The sequence below is a fragment of the Bos javanicus genome, chromosome 6 (genome assembly GCF_032452875.1).
Source record: "Bos javanicus breed banteng chromosome 6, ARS-OSU_banteng_1.0, whole genome shotgun sequence".
NCBI classification, from domain to species: domain Eukaryota; kingdom Metazoa; phylum Chordata; class Mammalia; order Artiodactyla; family Bovidae; genus Bos; species Bos javanicus.
The window spans coordinates 6645018-6662514 of NC_083873.1; the positions used below are offsets into that span (position 1 = coordinate 6645018).

Here is a 17497-nt window from a genome sequence, read left to right on the forward strand (position 1 = left end):
GTTGGCTATGTATTTTACGTATGGTAATGTAAGTTTCCATGTTACCCTTTCCATACATCTCATCCTAATCTTAAATATTTAAACTTTTAATGACATTTTCTAAATTCTTCCCATCACTTCCCATGATCCTTAAGTAATAACAATCACTGCACATCACAGTGGCCTTCTCAGGTCATAATGGTAGAGAATCTGCCTGCCAATATAGGAGAAGCAAGAGACACAGTTTTGATCCCTGAATCTGGAAGATCCCCTGGAGTAAGAAACAGCAACCTACTCCAGTATTCTTGCCTGGAAAATTCCATGTACAGAGGAGCTTGGCAGGCTACAGTCCATTGGGTCACAAAGAATCAGACCTGACTGAGCACACATGCACACACATCAGGATACATGCCCTCAGTCAAGCAGTGTGATTTTAATTCCTATTTCCAGGTCATATGATAATCTTCAGAGCTGCTGCACCATCCACCAGTTATTCCTAGAATGTACTTCTTCCTTTTCCAACTGCATCTCTTGCCTCTGTTAAAAAATACTATTAAATTTCTTCCTGTAGGTTTTTTCCCTACCCGCATACTTACTGGATTTATTGTCTTCAGAGAATAGGAAAAAGGCTGAGAGAAGTGTATAAGTGTATTCATTGTAGCCCTAATCATCACTTTCCATCAGTGATCCAGGAGAACATCCACATTTTTCCAGCTATATATGCCAACTTTCCCACTTCTGTAATGTTATATTTTGTCTTCTTTCCTATTATAATAGATCAACTATACATGATGTTATTTAGAGTCAAACTCTCTGCTCATGCACTAGGTCCTCTCTAACAGCCTCACTTCATTTAGGTTCACTGCTTCATTGTCATTAAAAAGACCTTCTCTAACAATCTAAAACAATAGCATTCCCACACCATTGAGTTCTAATCCCTCAGCCTGTCCTACTTTTCTTCAAGGCAATTATTGTTATCTGGAATGATATTAAACATTTTTTTGTCTCCTTCCACTTAGAACAGAGGTTGGCAAACTATGATTGAAGGACAAATTGGCCTACCATCTGTTTCAATTAAAAAAAAATTTAATTGAAGCTCAATCATGGTCATTTGTCTGTCTGTCTGTTTGTCTGGCTTTGGCACTTACAACAATATAGTTAAGTAGTCATGAAAGTGGAGAAGGAAATGGCAACCCACTCCAGTACTCTTGCCTGGACAATCCCATGGATGGAGGAGCCTGGTGGGCTACAGTCGATGGGGTCGCACAGAGTCAGACACGACTGAGTTCACTTTCACTTTTCACTTTCATGCATTGGAGAAGGAAATGGCAACCCACTCCAGTGTTCTTGCCTGGAGAATCCCAGGGACAGAGGAGCCTGGTGGACTGCCGTCTATGGGGTCGCACAGAGTTGGACACGACTGAAGTGACTTAGCAGCAGCAGCAGCAGCAGTCATGAAAGAGACTGTATGGATCACAAAGCCTAAAATATTTATTGAGCTTTTATAGAAAAAGTTGTTCCACCCCTGCACTCGACTACAATCCACACAAAGAAAGGGACTTTGTTTTGTGCCGTCCTGTATCCCTGGTACCTAGGAGAATACATGAGGCTCAATAATTATTTGGTGAAGAAAGAAAATAAAGAATAAATGAATCATCTCTGGAACCATCTTGATTCAGTCTTCTCTGTCTTCAGTATCCTTCTTCCATTTTCTATAAATGTCTGTTCTCTGATTTGTTTCCTCCATTAACCTTTTTTTTTTCCCCCATGTAAAATTTCCAGTTGGAGAAAAAAACTCTAAAAATAGCTAAGTAAATTTTGGAAATATGAAAGTTAATTTAGAGGAATTATTTTTCCTCTGACACTAGTGTTAAAAATATGTCTAAAACTATTTAAAATTCCAACATATGGATGCTGAACACCATGCTTGCTGAATAACCAACAAATCACAGAAGAAATCAAAATATGCATAGAAATGAATGAAAATGAAAACACAACAACCCAAAACCTATGGCACACTATAAAAAGAGTGCTAAGGGGAAGATTCATAGCCATACAGGCTTACCTCAAGAAACAAGAAAAAACTCAAATAAATAACCTAATTCTGCACCTTAAGCAACTTGAAAACGAAGAAATTATGAACCCCAGGGTTAGTAGAAGGAAAGAAATCTTAAAAATTATGGCAGAAATAAATGCAAAATAAACAAAAGAGACCATAGCAAAAATCAACAAAACCAAAAGCTGGTTCTTTGAGAGGATAAATAAAATTGACAAACCATTAGCCGGACTCATCAAGAAACAAAGGGAGAAAAATCAAATCAACAAAATTAGAAATGAAAATGGAGAGATAACAACAGACAACACAGAAATACAAAGAATCATAACAGACTATTATCAGCAACTATATGTAAATAAAGTGGACAACTTGGAAGAAATGGACAAATTCTTAGAAAAGTACAACTTTCCAAAATTGAACCAGGAAGAAATAGAAAATCTTAACAGACCCATCACAAGCATGGAAATTGAAACTGTAATCATAAATCTTCAGCAAACAAAAGCCCAAGACCAGATGGCTTCACAGCTGAATTCTACCAAAAATTTAGAGCAGAACTAACACACATCTTACTCAAACTCTTCCAGAAAATTGCAGAGGAAAGTAAACTTCCAAACTCATTCTATGAGGCCACCATCACCCTAATACCAAAACCTGACAAAGATGCCACAAAAAAAGAAAACTACAGGTCAATATCATGGATGAACATAGATGCAAAAACCCTTAACAAAATTCTAGCAAACAGAATCCACCAGCATATTAAAAAGATCATACATCATGACCAAGTGGGCTTCATCCCAGGGATGCAAGGATTCTTCAATATCCACAAATCAATCAATATAATACACCACATTAACAAATTGAAAAATAAAAACCATATGATTATCTCAATAGATGCAGAGAAAGCCTTTGACAAAATTCAACATCCATTTATGATTAAAAAAAAAAAAAACCTCCAGAAAGCAGGAATAGAAGGAACATACCTCAACATAATAAAAGCTATATATGACAAACCCTTAGCAAACATTGTCCTCAATGGTGAAAAATTGAAAGCATTCCCTCTAAAGTCAGGAACAAGACAAGGGTGCCCACTCTCACCACTACTATTCAACATAGTTTTGGAAGTTTTGGCCACAGCAATCAGAGCAGAAAAAGAAATAAAAGGAATCCAGATTGGCAAAGAAGAAGTAAAACTCTCACTGTTTGCAGATGACATGATCCTCTACATAAGAAACCCTAAAGACTCCACCAGAAAATTACTAGAGCTAATCAATGAATATAGTAAAGTTTCAGGATATAAAATTAACACACAGAAATCCCTTGCATTCTTATACACTAACAATGAGAAAACAGAAAGAGAAATTAAGGAAACAATTCCATTCACCATTGCAATGAAAAGAATAAAATACTTAGGAATATATCTACCTAAAGAAACAGAAGACCTTTATATAGAAAACTATAAAACACTGATGAAAGAAATCAAAGAGGACACAAATAGATGGAGAAATATATCGTGTTAATGGATCAGAAGAATCAATATAGTGAAAATGAGTATAGTACCCAAAGCAATCTAGAGATTCAATGCAATCCCTATCAAGCTACCAATGGTATTTTTCAGAGAACTAGAACAAATAATTTCACAATTTGTATGGAAGTACATAAAACCTTGAATAGCCAAAACAATCTTGAGAAAGAAGAATGGAACTGGAGTAATCAACCTGCCTGACTTCAGTCTCTACTACAAAGCCACAGTCATCAAGACAGTATGGTACTGGCACAGAGACAGAAATATAGATCAATGGAACAAAATAGAAAGCCCAGAGATAAATCCACGCACCTATGGACACCTTATCTTTGACAAAGGAGGCAAGAATATACAATGGAGAAAAGACAATCTCTTTAACAATTGGTGCTGGGAAAACTGGTCAACCGCTTGTAAAAGAATGAAACTAGAACACTTTATAACACTATACACAAAAATAAACTCAAAATGGATTAAAGATCTAAATGTAAGACCAGAAACTTAACTCCTAGAGGAAAACATAGGTAAAACACTCTCCGACATAAACCACAGCAGGATCCTCTATGACCCACCTCCCAGAATATTGGAAATAAAAGCACAAATAAACAAATGGGACCTAATTAAAATTAAAAGCTTCTGCACAACAAAGGAAACTATAAGCAAGATGAAAAGACAGCCTTCAGAATAGGATAAAATAATAGCAAACAAAGCAAAGGACAAAGAATTAATCTCAAAAATATACAAGCAACTCCTGAAGCTCAATTCCAGAAAAATAAAAGACCCAATCAAAAAATGGGCCAAAGAACTAAACAGACATTTCTCCAAAGAAGACATACAGATGGCTAACAAACACATGAAAAGATGTTCAACATCACTCTATCAGAGAAATGCAAATCTAAACCACAATGAGGTACCATTTCATACCAGTCAGAATGGCTGCTATCCAAAAGTCTACAAGCAATAAATGCTGCAGAGGGTGTGGAGAAAAAGGAACCCTCTTACACTGTTGGTAGGAATGCAAACTAGTACAGCCACTATGGAGAATAATGTGGAGATTCCTTAAAAAACTGGAAATAGAACTGCCTTATGATCCAGCAATCCCATTGCTGGGCATACACACTGAGGAAACCAGAATAGAAAGAGACACAATGTTCATCGCAGCACTGTTTATAATAGCCAGGACATGGAAGCAACCTAGATGTCCATCAGCAGATGAATGGATAAGAAAGCTGTGGTACATATACACAATGGAGTATTACTCAGCCATTAAAAAGAATACATTTGAATCAGTTCTAATGAGGTGGATGAAACTGGAGCCTATTATACAGAGTGAAGTAAGCCAGAAAGAAAAACACCAATACAGTATACTAATGTATATATATGGAATTTAGAAAGATGATAACGATAACCCTGTATGTGAGACAGTCAAAGAGATACAGATGTATTGAACAGTCTTTTGGACTCTACAGGAGAGGGTGAGGGTGGAATTATATGGGAGAATGGCATTGAAACGTGTATATTATCATATGTGAAATTAATTGCCAGTCCAGGTTCAATGCATGAGACAGGGTGCTTGGGGCTGGTGCAGTGGGATGACCCAGAGGGATGGTATGGGGAGGGAGGAGGGAGGAGGGTTCAGGATGGGGAACACATGTACACCCATGGTGGGTTCAAGTCAACGTATGGCAAAACTAATACAATATTGTAAAGTAAAATAAATAAATAAATAAAATTTTTAAAAAGGAAAATAATTTCTTTTTTTTTTTAATTCTACCATCTGTATCATTGTGTTCATTTTGAAGCAAAAATTTTGTCAGGATTTTGTAAATAATAGAAATATAAATGATATCTCTTTTAACAGTCATTTTTCACAACTAGTTATCTAGCATATTGCTTGATACTCTTGGCAGTCTTTTTGCTAATAATGTTCACACCTTTTTTAGCTTTTTTTTTTTTTAATTTATTTTATGGAGTTTGATTTTTATAGAGCAATTTTTCATATTTGGTTGCCTGAACACTTTTTATTATTGATATGTAATGTATTTACCCCTTCTTCAATTTTCACTCATGAGTCTCTCTCCAAAAAGCAAACTCTATTGACACATGCAGTTGTTTCAATTTCACAACTTACCCATGCCAGAGATAGTTTCCAACTTTGATCTCTTGCAGATGGAGAACAAAACCAGTACTAAATAAGTGAACTTCCTATGCCTATACTTAAGACAAAAGAAAACAAACAAAAGATTTTGCTGGATCTAATTACTCCTAGGTAAGTAAAAATTCTGTGAACCTGTGGAATCTGGAATGTACTGGTAACAGAGCTGGGATTACCTAATGGAGTCTTGGATTATGATTTTGAAATAGGAGGTTAAATCTCTACTATATCCCAAAGCAACCTAAAATGTGGAGTTGCTCCCTTAGAGGAAAATTCATAATTGTATGGTATCTATGGTAAAAGTATGTGATTCTGAATATGCAGTTATGTGTTAAGAGTGAATGCATGAAATCAGATCTAGCATTACTGTCCTGACATGATCACTTTTGTCATCTGCTTCTAACACTGAAGAGACCTTTATGGTTCCTCAGTCTCCATGGTTCCTTCATGGTTCCTCAAAGGTGATTTGCTGCTGCCTTATAACAAGTCATGATAAAGACACTTGCCCCTTCTCTCTGTCTCTAGCTCTGACCTCATTTATTTAAATTCTGAGGTTAATTCCTGATAGATCTTCAGTTTACATTCCACCTCACCTATATCTCCTTGCCCACACTTGTGCTAAGTCGCTTCAGGCATGTCTGAATCTTTGCTGCTCCTAGGACTGTAACCTACCAGGCTCTTCTGTCCACAAGATTCTCCAGGCAAGAAAACTGGTGTGGGTTGCCATGCTGTCCTACAGGGGATCTTTCTGACCCAGGGATCGAACCCTCATCTCTTACATCTCCCACATTGGCAGGCAGGTTCTTTACCACTAGCTGCACCCAGGAAGCCCTCTATAGCTCCTTAATTATATTTATTTGAGGCTCATAAGTCGTGATAATGGCAGAGAAAGCTGATGAACGATTTTTATTTCTAAATAAATAAATTCCTAAGTTTATTTCAAAATATAAAGTTTGTAAATAATAAAAGCTTTTTCTTTAATAATAATTACATCCCTAAATAACTTTGACATTTCCTAGTTTTTTTAACTACTGTGCTGGTAAAGACAACTAAGATACTGGGAAACAAAAAGATTAACCTATACCACATGAAGGAAAGTTGTTTGTTTTATATATATAATTTATGCATTCATTTCAGCTTTATTTTTTTTTAATTGGTTTATTTTTTGACTATGGTGGGTCTTCATTGCTGCACGCAGGCTTTTCTGTAGTCTCTGAGAGTGCGGGCTACTCTTCACGGACTTCTCATCGCTGTGGCTTCTCTCGTTGTGAGACACAGGCTCTGGGCACATGGGCTTCAGTAGTTGCGGTGCATGGAATCAGTAGTTGCAGCTTGCAGGCTCTAGCATGCTGGCTCAGTAGTTGAGGTGCATGGGTTTAGTTGCTCCATGACATGTGGGTCTCCCCAGACCAAGAGTGGAACTGGTGTCCCCTGCATTGCAAGGTGGACTGTTAACCACTGGACCACCAGGGGAGCCCCTGGCTTTTGTTTTATTTTTGAATTCCGGTGGATTGTTTTTGCTCATTTTTCATAAATTTCTGACATTAGGTATTCAAACTAAATTTACAAAAATCTATCAAGTTTACTAAACATATTTATAATTTTTTTTTTTTTTTTTGTAAAATAAAGCCTGCATATTATATGATAGCAATTCTTATCTGGCTTCTAGGCAGTTTCTATTGATTGGGGAAGGCCAAGAACCCTGGTTGGTATCAAAATTCCTGTGGTATATAGTGATCATTCAATGAAAGGTAACAATTATATTTTTTAAAAAAGAAGAAGAAGAAATAAGTTCCTGGGAATCAGGAGACCTTGTCCCGAAATTGCTTCTGTTGTGTGATTCTAAACAGGTCACATAACTTCTCTGGGATTTGGTTTCCTCATCAGTGATGGGAGAGGATTGAATTATGTGATCTCTCTTCCCTTCCAGTCTTACACTGGAATAGTCTCACACTCTATTTTAAGGTCTCTGGGATGTGTGTTGTGGAAATAAATTCACAAACTGAAATCCAGGTATATATATCCCTACTTCCATCTTTAATTTTTTTATTGTTACTTTCAGTATTTAGCTCAAAACGAGGACCAAAGCAAATTCTTTTAGTTTATTCATCTTTTGTTATTCCAAAGGCACACCCAAACATGGGTCAGTGAGAAAAATGTTCAAACATTTGTAAACAATCAACTATCCTAATGTGAAGGCCAACCAAGCAGAATCCTAAATGGGGCAAGGCAATGAAAACAGTCTTAAATTCTGGCTTGGACTCCTTTAAGGGGTCCAGAATTAGGATTCTTTGCTAACTATATCCTTTTTGTCTCCCTTCCTTTTATAGCAGTGTTTTATTGCTTAAGGCAAAAATGGTGTGGAAAGATAATGCAACTGATTCACTGAAACATAAATCTCAGCATAATGATTTAAACACTGTGACTTTGTATTGGGCTGATACCAAGCAGGGTGATCGGGCAACTTGACTCAATACCAGGCTGCACAATCTGTGAAGGGCAACCTGATGTTCTAAGTGCCCAGACAAAGCCTGTTGCTAAAAAAAACTTAAAATGTTGGTTGAAAAAATCTTGATTGCATTCATGTGCTGGAATGCTCAGCCATGAAATCAAAGAAGGTGGTAAACCAGAGAAAGCAGCGGAGTAGTACATCTTTTGAGTTTATTTCCTGACTTGGATGAACTTAAGTGTTGATTTTTGTATCTTAGCAATTTTATGGGCCTGGGTTACACCCAGAGGGGAAACAATGACACCTTTGCTGGTAACCTGGCAGGAAAGGAAAATCTGGAGAAGTGGAAAAATGCCTACCAGGAATTTTCAAATGGAGTGGTCAGCTCTAGAGCTGTGTGCTTTGAATATTTCTTCCTTTGTTTCCATAAAATCCTTTGTCAAGTTCAATTTTCTCAGCAATATTTTTCTGTGAAGTGGATTCATTATTTTGTGTGTGACTGGGGAGGCTATTGGGGAGCTCAAAGAGAAGGACCAGGAGACAGATGAAATCTGAGTTGCATTTACACATGATCTCCTAATTTAAGCTGCCAAAGATACTTTTTCAACTATAGGGGCAAAGGAAGCGAAGATTGAATGGACTGAGTAAAAACAGAAAGGCTGTTTTCTCTGAAAACTCAGCATGACTTTAGGGTAGTGCCGCTTAATCCAGATGCCATGAACTGAGAAGAGAATCATCTTTCCGTCTTTGGCCTATAGCTGGGCATTCTCTGTGGAGGAAGAGCAGAGTAGTCCTTTTGAGCCCACAGTCCTGAACAGCCCTGAGCCACAGTACAAGGTTTGACAGTAAAAGAGTCATGCGTGTCAGGAGATATACTGTGGGCATGTGGACTTGCTATTGTTAGCCTGGAGGAAATAGCAAGACAGAGAGTCTAAGAGACTTGCTCAAGGTCGCAAAGCGAAGAAGTGACGGATCTAGGATTTGAACCCAGGCCACCTGACTGCAGAATCAGGTTCCTCACCACTGTACTAGATCCTAGAGGACACGTTCTGGAAATCAGACACCTGAAATGTTCCCAGGCTCCACAACTGTATTCCATAGACTGTAAGCTCCATGGAAGTAAACCGGACAAGGCAAGGAGTATGTGTCTGTTCTGCTCATCATTGTACACTCAGCAGCTGTTAAATGGTAGGTATTCAGTAAATATTTATAGAATGAGTACAATGAGATGTATCACTGCATACACAGGATGTCTTCTCTCATCCAGACTGGAATTCTCTACACTGTACAAGTCCATAGGATGTACAAGTCAGAGCAGAAGTATTTTTAAATTGTTGTTTTCCTTTGAAGGATAAAAGAGAATGATCTCTAATAAACTCATAGGGATTAAAGGAATATGACACAACACACCAACTCTATAAGTGAGCAACCAGACCCAGAGTGGTAGGAATCTGCCAAGGTCGCACCATCCAGAAGGACTAGGATGGTGTTAGAAAAGGCAAACCAAACATGTGTCAGGGAGCGGTGACAGAGAAAGAGAAAGAGAGAGGTCATCTCTGTAACTAGTTTGTTCAAAATGTAAAAATCACAAAATCTAGAAAAACAGTTATCCTAATGGTAACTGGGCACATGGGTAAGTTATGTGTCATTAAAAACATTAATATGTTATTTGAATTACATAATGGAAGCAGTGGTAGACCCATAGTTTTTGTATGCTTGGGACCTAGAAAGATCTAAATCCTACCCAAACCAGAACCAGGAACTGGACTCAGACAGCTTCTCCTCCTCCCACCCCACAACTGTCAATTTATGCATTCCTCTTGAAACCGAGCAGGACCCTGCAAGGCCCTCCTGGGTCCAAGAGCCCCTCCATGCCTTCCATTTATTGTTTGCAGAAAAAGGCTTCAATCCCATAGGCCTTCCCTGAGTTCCAAGGTGCAGATTCAAGCAGTTACCAATTATGTAAGTGAGAGAATGCAGAAACAAAGGAAAAGCAGACAAGAAAAAATAGTTCAGCGATAAAACACAATCTTAAACCTTATGATGGTGGAAACTTGAAAGTGTCTTTTACCACTCTGGATCTAGTTGCTCATATATAAAGTTGGTGTGTCATGGTCCTCTAATGTCTAGTTTCTCCTCAAGGGATACCCATAACAATCCAGCACACATCTTTGAGTTATTCTGCAGGAACTAAGACCCCCACCCGGAAGGAGGGTGATGACTTCATGCTGCATGCAAGCTAGTAGACTCCAGACTGGTCAGTGCCAGGCTGATGACTGTGATTCCTGAAACACCACCCTGTTACCTCACCACCAACCAAATCAGAAGAAAGTCATGCACGCTGCACCCCTCACCCCAGACATTGCCTTAAAAATTCTTCCCTGAAAGCCATCAGAGTTCCAGTCTTCTGAGTAGGAGCTGCTTGTTCTCCTTGCTTGGCCCTGGCAGTAAACCTTTCTCCACTCTAAACTCAAATGTTTCTATTTGTTTGGCCTCTGTGTGTGACAGGCACACAAACTTAGGTTCAGCACCACTCTTTCTCCCTTTTGTCAATTAGAGCTATTATGTCAGGGCCTGGCTGGATTCTGAAGGAAATGCTGAAGGAGGGGTGGGGTACAGAGAAGGAATGTGGATGACAGATTCCCAGCCCGTCATTCCTTTCCTTTTGCACAGGGAGGCCACACATGACACAAGGAAGAACTGGACTCATTAATCGTGTTCTTTGTCATATGTCCTTCTTTTCTTTTCCTCTTGCTTCTAACTTCCCTCTTCCCCTCACTTCCCAACCACAACAAACATGTTTTACTCTGAAATTTCAGACAGATCATAGGATTGATGTGAACCTGATGACACTGAGTAAGCCAGTGTGATGCATTTTCTGTTAGTAGCTCAGGACCATGGCATTCTGCTGTTCCTGAAAATTTGTTATCTTTCTTTTCCTTCCTTGTTTTCTAGTTCACACCTCTTTTAGGGGGCGTGGGTGGTAGGAAAGGAGAGAGACAATAGGAAACTCTTGATCAGAGGCCCCACCCTCTTTCTCTACCCCAGGGGAGGACTCAGGGGTGGCGCTGAGCCTCTCCCATTCAATGTTCAAGAGGAAGCCTGTACCACAAAGCAAACCCTCCCAAATCACTATTGACTTTTCTTTAAGCTTTGTTTACAAAAATTTGTGACCATAGATAATCATGTAAGAAACCAGAGGTGGCTCTAAGTTTTGTGGAGCCTGTTGTTGTTCAGTCACTAAGTTGTGTCTGACCCTTTGCGACCCCATGAACTGCAGCACGCCAGGCTTTCCTGTCCTTCACTGTCATCTAGAGTTTGCTCAAACTCATGTCCATTGTGTCAGTGATACCATCCAACCATCTCATCATCTGTCGTCCCCTTCTCCTCCTGCCCTCGATCTTCCCCACCATCAGGGTCTTTTCCAGTTAGTCCACTCTTCACATCAGGTGGCCAAAGTATTGGAGTTTCAGCTTCAGTATCAGTCCTTCCAGTGAATATTCAGAGTTGATTTCCTTTCGGATTGACTGGTTTGATCTCCTTGCAGTCCAAGGCACTCTCAAGTGTCTTCTCCAGCACCACTTCTCCAGTTCAAAAGCATCACTTCTTCAGCACTCAGCTTTCTTTATGGTCCAAGTCTCACATTCATACATGACTACTGGAAAAACCACAGGTTTGACTATAAGGACCTTTGTTGGCAAACTGATGTCTCTGCTTTTTAATATGCTGTCTAGGTTTGTCATAGCTTTTCTTCTAAGGAGCAAGCGTCTTTTAATTCCATGGCTGCAGTCACTATCCACAGGAATTTTGGAGCCCAAGAAAATAAAATTTGTGACTGTTTCCACATTTCCCCCCATCTATTTGCCATGAAGTGATGGGACTGGATGCCATGATCTTAGTTTTTTGAATGCTGAGTTTTAAACTAGCTTTTAAACAGACATTTCTCCAAAGAAGACATACAGATGGCTAACAAACACATGAAAAGATGTTCAACATCACTCATTATCAGAGAAATGCAAATCTAAACCACAATGAAGTACCATTTCACACCAGTCAGAATGGCTGCTATCCAAAAGTCTACAAGCAATAAATGCTGGAGAGGGTGTGGAGAAAAGGGAACCCTCTTACACTATTGGTGGGAATGCAAACTAGTACAGCCACTATGGAGAACAGTGTGAAGATTCCTTAAAAAACTGAAAATAGAACTGCCATATGACCCAGCAATCCCACTGTTGGGCATACACACTGAGGAAACCAGGATGGAAAGAGACACGTGTACCTCAATGTTCATCACAGCACTGTTTATAATAGCCAGGACACAGAAGCAACATAGATGTCCCTCAGCAGACGAATGGATAAGAAAGCTGTGGTACATACACACAATGGAGTAGTACTCAGTCATTAAAAAGAATACATTTGAATCAGTTCTAATGAGGTGGATGAAACTGGAGCCTATTATACAGAATGAAGTAAGCCAGAAAGAAAAACACCAATACAGTATACTAATGCATATATATGGAATTTAGAAAAATGGTAACGATAAGCCTGTATGCGAGACAGCAAAAGAGACACAGATGTATAGAACAGTCTTTTGGACTCTGTGGGAGAGGGCAAGGGTGGAATGATTTGGGAGAATGGCATTGAAACATGTATAATATCATATGTGAAACGAATCGCCAGTCCAGGTTCGATGCAGGATACGGGATGCTCGGGGCTGGTGCACTGGAATGACTGAGAGGGATGGTATGGGGAGGGAGGTGGGAGGGGGTTCAGGATGGGGAGCACATGTACACCTGTGGTGGATTCATGTTGATGTATGGCAAAACCAATACAATATTGTAAAGTAAAAAATAAATAAATAAAAAAAATAAACAAGCTTTTTCACTCTCCTTTTTCACTCCCATCAAAAGGAAAGTGAAATGCTTTCTGCCATTCAGGTTCCTGTGGAGCCTAAAATATGCCCAGATTTGGGCCCCACTCCTTTAAGAAAATAAAGACGTAAAGTTAAAAATATAAAATTAGCACAGAACTTTAGAAGGGACCTCTATAAATCAAGTCCCTTAAACTACATGAAAGTAGCTTAAAGTATTTTATCTTCAGGCTAAATCTTGGGAATGCTTTTGACTTTTAAACTGAAAGGTTTTATTTTGTGACTGTAAAGAAGTTATGAGGGCAAAGATTGTTTTGTCTACCTTTTCCGCTTCTCCAATATTTAGCCATAGCACCTACTACTGGTAGATCATAAGTATTGGTCCATAAACTGTGTTGTTGTCAATGAAACAATCTGATAGGCAGGCATCATGCTAGGCTGATAGGATCACTATAACAAAGTGCTGTGGAAAATTTTTGGCCCTGGAAGCGGTGGGGACATAGGGAGGAAAGGTCTGTTCTATTTGAGGCCGAGGCAGAGTAATCACAAAAAGCTTCAGAGACAAGTTGATCTATGAGTTGAAACGTGAAAGATGGGTGAAGGTGTGGGGATAGTGTTGAAAGGCATTTAAAGCAGGGAGAGAAGTATGAGCTGGAGGTTGCTGTCTGAAACCACATAAGGAGTTCGTGGAATTGTAAGCAGTTTGGTATGGGTGGAGTATGAAGCACTAGAAGACAGGGGTTATTAGCAAAAGGTAAGGCTGAAAGGAAGGAAAAGGTGAAACACCTGTGGGCTTCACAGGAGTTAGAACTTTAGCCTGTGAACTTTAGCCTGTGGGGAGCTGTTGATGGCTTTAAAGCAGGAGAAGAACATGATGTGCATTTTTTGCAACATTATTCTGGCACTTGCATGATAAACAGAGTGAGGCTGTGGCAGTGAGACACTTCAGACCCTGTTTCAGCGAAGGGCGATGATGTGTGTGTGCTTAGTTTCTCAGTCATTCCAGCTCTTTGCGACCCCATGGACTGTGGCCCTCCAGGCTCCTCTGTCCATTGGAGTCTCCAGGCAAGAACACTAGAGTGGGTTGCCATGCCCTCCTCCAGGGGGTCTTCCCCACCCAGGGATCAAACCCAGGTCTCCCATGTTGCGGGCAGATTCCTTCCTGTCTGAGCCAGCAGGGAAGGGAGATAGATGAGGGGCCGGTCAAATGCCGTGACAATGGATGTGGCAGGGCAGGCTGATAACTAGAGACTCTAAGCAGGGAGCTCTCAGTGTTTAGTAATTACTGTGTTGGGTAAGCGTTGGGGTAAGAGGGGAAACTAGAGCAATGATTCTAGGTCTGGCAGAGGTAGTTGGGCACCAAGAGAGATGTGTAGGAGAATGAGCAGGCTATGGGGGAAAAGGAAGTGATGTCTTTTTGAAATCCATGATGTTTGAGAGTTACCCAAATAGTGAAGTCTAGTGTGATTCAGGGCTGAAGCAGACGAGATCATTGAGTCAGGCTTGGATATGGATTGTCTGTCACCACAGGGAGGCAGTTGTAACTGGGTTACTCAGGGAGAGCCTTCAGAAAGAGGAGAGCCGGGAGGGGTGGGGGGATGCGGGCGGGGGTTGGGGGGCAGGGTTGGAGCACTCACGTTTAGAAAGACATTTCCATATCTGCTCTGCTGGAAGTTTTGGGTACCTGCTACCTGTGTGAAATGGCACCGGTGGTCCTATGGTAGTTCCAAGGTGCTGTATCAGACTCTTCTCTTCTCTGGCTGCGAAACACTGAGCTGCGTCCTAGTTGAATCCTACCTAATTCTCACATGGAGGAAATTTCCTCATTTCCCCGCTGTGTCTACTATTTCCAGCACACATCACTGATTATTTTAATAGGTGACGATGGTGGTGGTTTAGTTGTTAAGTCATGTCTGATTCTTTGCGACCCCATATTCTGTAGCCCACCAGGCTCCTCTGTCCATGGGATTTTCTGGGCAAGAATACTGGAGTGGGTAGCCTATCCCTTCTCCAGCGGATTTTCCCCATTCAGGGATCAAACCTGGGTCTCCTGCATTGCAGGCAGATTCTTTATCAACTGAGCCACCAAGGAAGCCCTATTTTAATAGGTGGTTTTATTTTGTTTTTGTCTCCTGCTCTAATTGGGAGCTCCATAAAAGCAGGGAATTGTAGTTCTGATGTTTGCTCCAGTGCCTGGCTCATTATAGATGGCCAGTAAATAGTCTCCAAAGTGGATGACTGTGGATGGAAGTGGGTGTCTGCTGGTGATTGTCCCTGGAGAAGAGAGCTAAATGGGGATCCAGTTAATTCCCCTGGGAGAAGTCCTTGCTGAGCAACAGTCTCTACTTGGTGCCCAGTACACAATGTGATTTCTATAATGGCATTCATAATAAGAACAGTTACTTTACTTCAGCAGCAGAACTGTCATTTATTAAAAGTCAGTGTTTAATTAATCTTATCATGTAATGTTTGGAGAGCTGTGTTTGTGTCCTGTTGATTTTGTTTAGAAGTAAATTTAATTACATTCCTGGCACCAGGGCATTACTTTTTCTTTATACAGAGATAAAAGGCCAGTCTCTGGAGTCAGACTGCCTGGATTTGCACCCTGAATCTGCCATGTACAAACTTGAGGCCTAGGGGAAGTATTTGACCATTCTGTGCTTTACTTTCCTCATCTGTAACATGGAGGTCACAATAGTAACTTCTTTTTAGAGCGATTGTTTGGGGAATTATATAGCTTAATATGTAAACAAAGTGTGCCACATGGTAAGCAATCCCAATGGTTATTAGCTATTCTTATTGTTACCTGGTGGTTTGTTTACTTTAAAAGAAGTTTTCTTCAAAGTTTAAAGTCTCCATTCTTGACATCAGTTCAATATAGCCAAACATTAAACTCTTTTTTCCTCTCCTAAATTTATTTCTCACTTTAGTCTTCCTCATCTGAGTAAAAGTTATGCCATCCAAACAATGATTCAAACCATAAAATCTAAAAATAAACTGTAATGCCTCCCTTTCTTTTTCTGCCCACGTCTAATAAAACATTTCCAAGACCTAGTGAGTCTGTTTCCTAAATATAACTAAAATCTGTCTGTGTTTCTTCCATCTCCAGTGACTCCACTTTAACTATTATTTGCCTGGATTTCAGCAAGAGCTTCCTAGTTGGGCTTCCTACTTTTACCCTGGTCCTGCTTCAGTTCAGTTCCTTCATTTTTAAATACACAAGACAGATCAGTTCCAATGACTCGGAACTCTTCCATAGCCCTCAGTGGCTTTTAGGGGAAAATTCTCGTTGCTTATTATAGCCTACAAAGCATGTGAAGCATTCATGAGCTGTGATTGCCTTGCCTCTACAACCATTTCACCAGTGTGGCAAGGGCCACATAAACCTGTTTCTTTCCTTGACCATAGCGATTGATCCCTTTCTTCTCTACTGCCTGAATGCTCTGACTAACTCTCTACCTGGAGAAGGAAATGACAATCCACTCCAGTGTTCTTGCCTGGAAAATCCCATGGACAGAGGAGCCTGGTGGGCTATAGTCCATGGGGTCACAAAGAGCTGGCCACAACTCAGGGACTGAGCACAAATCTTTACCAGGCTAGACATCTCACATCTCATCCTTTGAGATCTTCATTGGAATAGTAAGTGCTTGGAAAAGGTTCTTCTAACCCCTCTTTCTATGATGGCCTTCCACAGTTACTCTCTCACTTCTCTGCTATTGGTTACTTCTCTGACATTTATTGTTTGCATGTTATTTTTTGTTATCTGCATTTCTTGGTAGAAATAGTTCCATGAGGGCAGGAAGCTTATTTATCTTTTTTTTCTTTTTTTAATCACTATAACCTCTGAGCCTAGCAAAATACCTAGCACAAAGAAATATAATATTTGTTGAAGGACCAAAAACTTGAATAGAAGCTATTGGGGCAAAAATTGGAAATCAAGAAGCCATAGTACTCTCCATCTATTAATTCAACAGGCATGTACTGAAGACCTACTTTGAGTCATCCATATGATTTGTTAGATGTTAGAGTGAAAGATGAGCAAGTCCTTGTCTCTAATACTGAGTATAAGTGAAATATTATAGAAAATAGAGAGGAGGAAGTTTGGAGAATGAAATACTTCACCGAGTGATATTTGAGCTGCTTCTTGAAAGATGAGCAGGTTCACAGACTAGGAAAAGAGAAAGCATTTTAGACAGAGGGAAGAGTATACTGAACACAAAAGGAAAGGCACCTGAACCACAGGATTGTAGAAACGGATTATTAACCAGCTGGAGCAGCGGTAGGAGCTGGAGCAGGAAGGAGGCTAGATTGGTGCTTGATAAGGCAGACCTTGTCCTTCAGGAAAACGAATAGATAACCAGTTTGAAGGGTTTAAGTAGTTCAACATTAACATGATACGAGTTTTAGAAATATAATTATAATAGAAAATAATGGAACCGGAGATAGACATAGTATGATGTATGATGCTA

General features: G+C 39.9%; 1 protein-coding gene and 1 long non-coding RNA gene across 9 annotated transcripts in view; one reads left to right on the top strand and one right to left on the bottom strand.

Moving 5' to 3' along the window:
• LOC133249993 (uncharacterized) overlaps positions 1–17497 on the top strand; it is a 350474-nt gene that overhangs the window by 124802 nt on the left and 208175 nt on the right. For all 8 annotated transcript variants that reach the window (XR_009737194.1, XR_009737201.1, XR_009737199.1 and 5 more), the window contains exon 3: positions 5724–5823. This is a non-coding gene — a long non-coding RNA (uncharacterized LOC133249993). The remainder of the gene's footprint in view (positions 1–5723; positions 5824–17497) is intronic.
• MYOZ2 (myozenin 2) overlaps positions 1–17497 on the bottom strand; it is a 385146-nt gene that overhangs the window by 100726 nt on the left and 266923 nt on the right. The gene's annotated exons all lie outside the window — the stretch shown is intronic.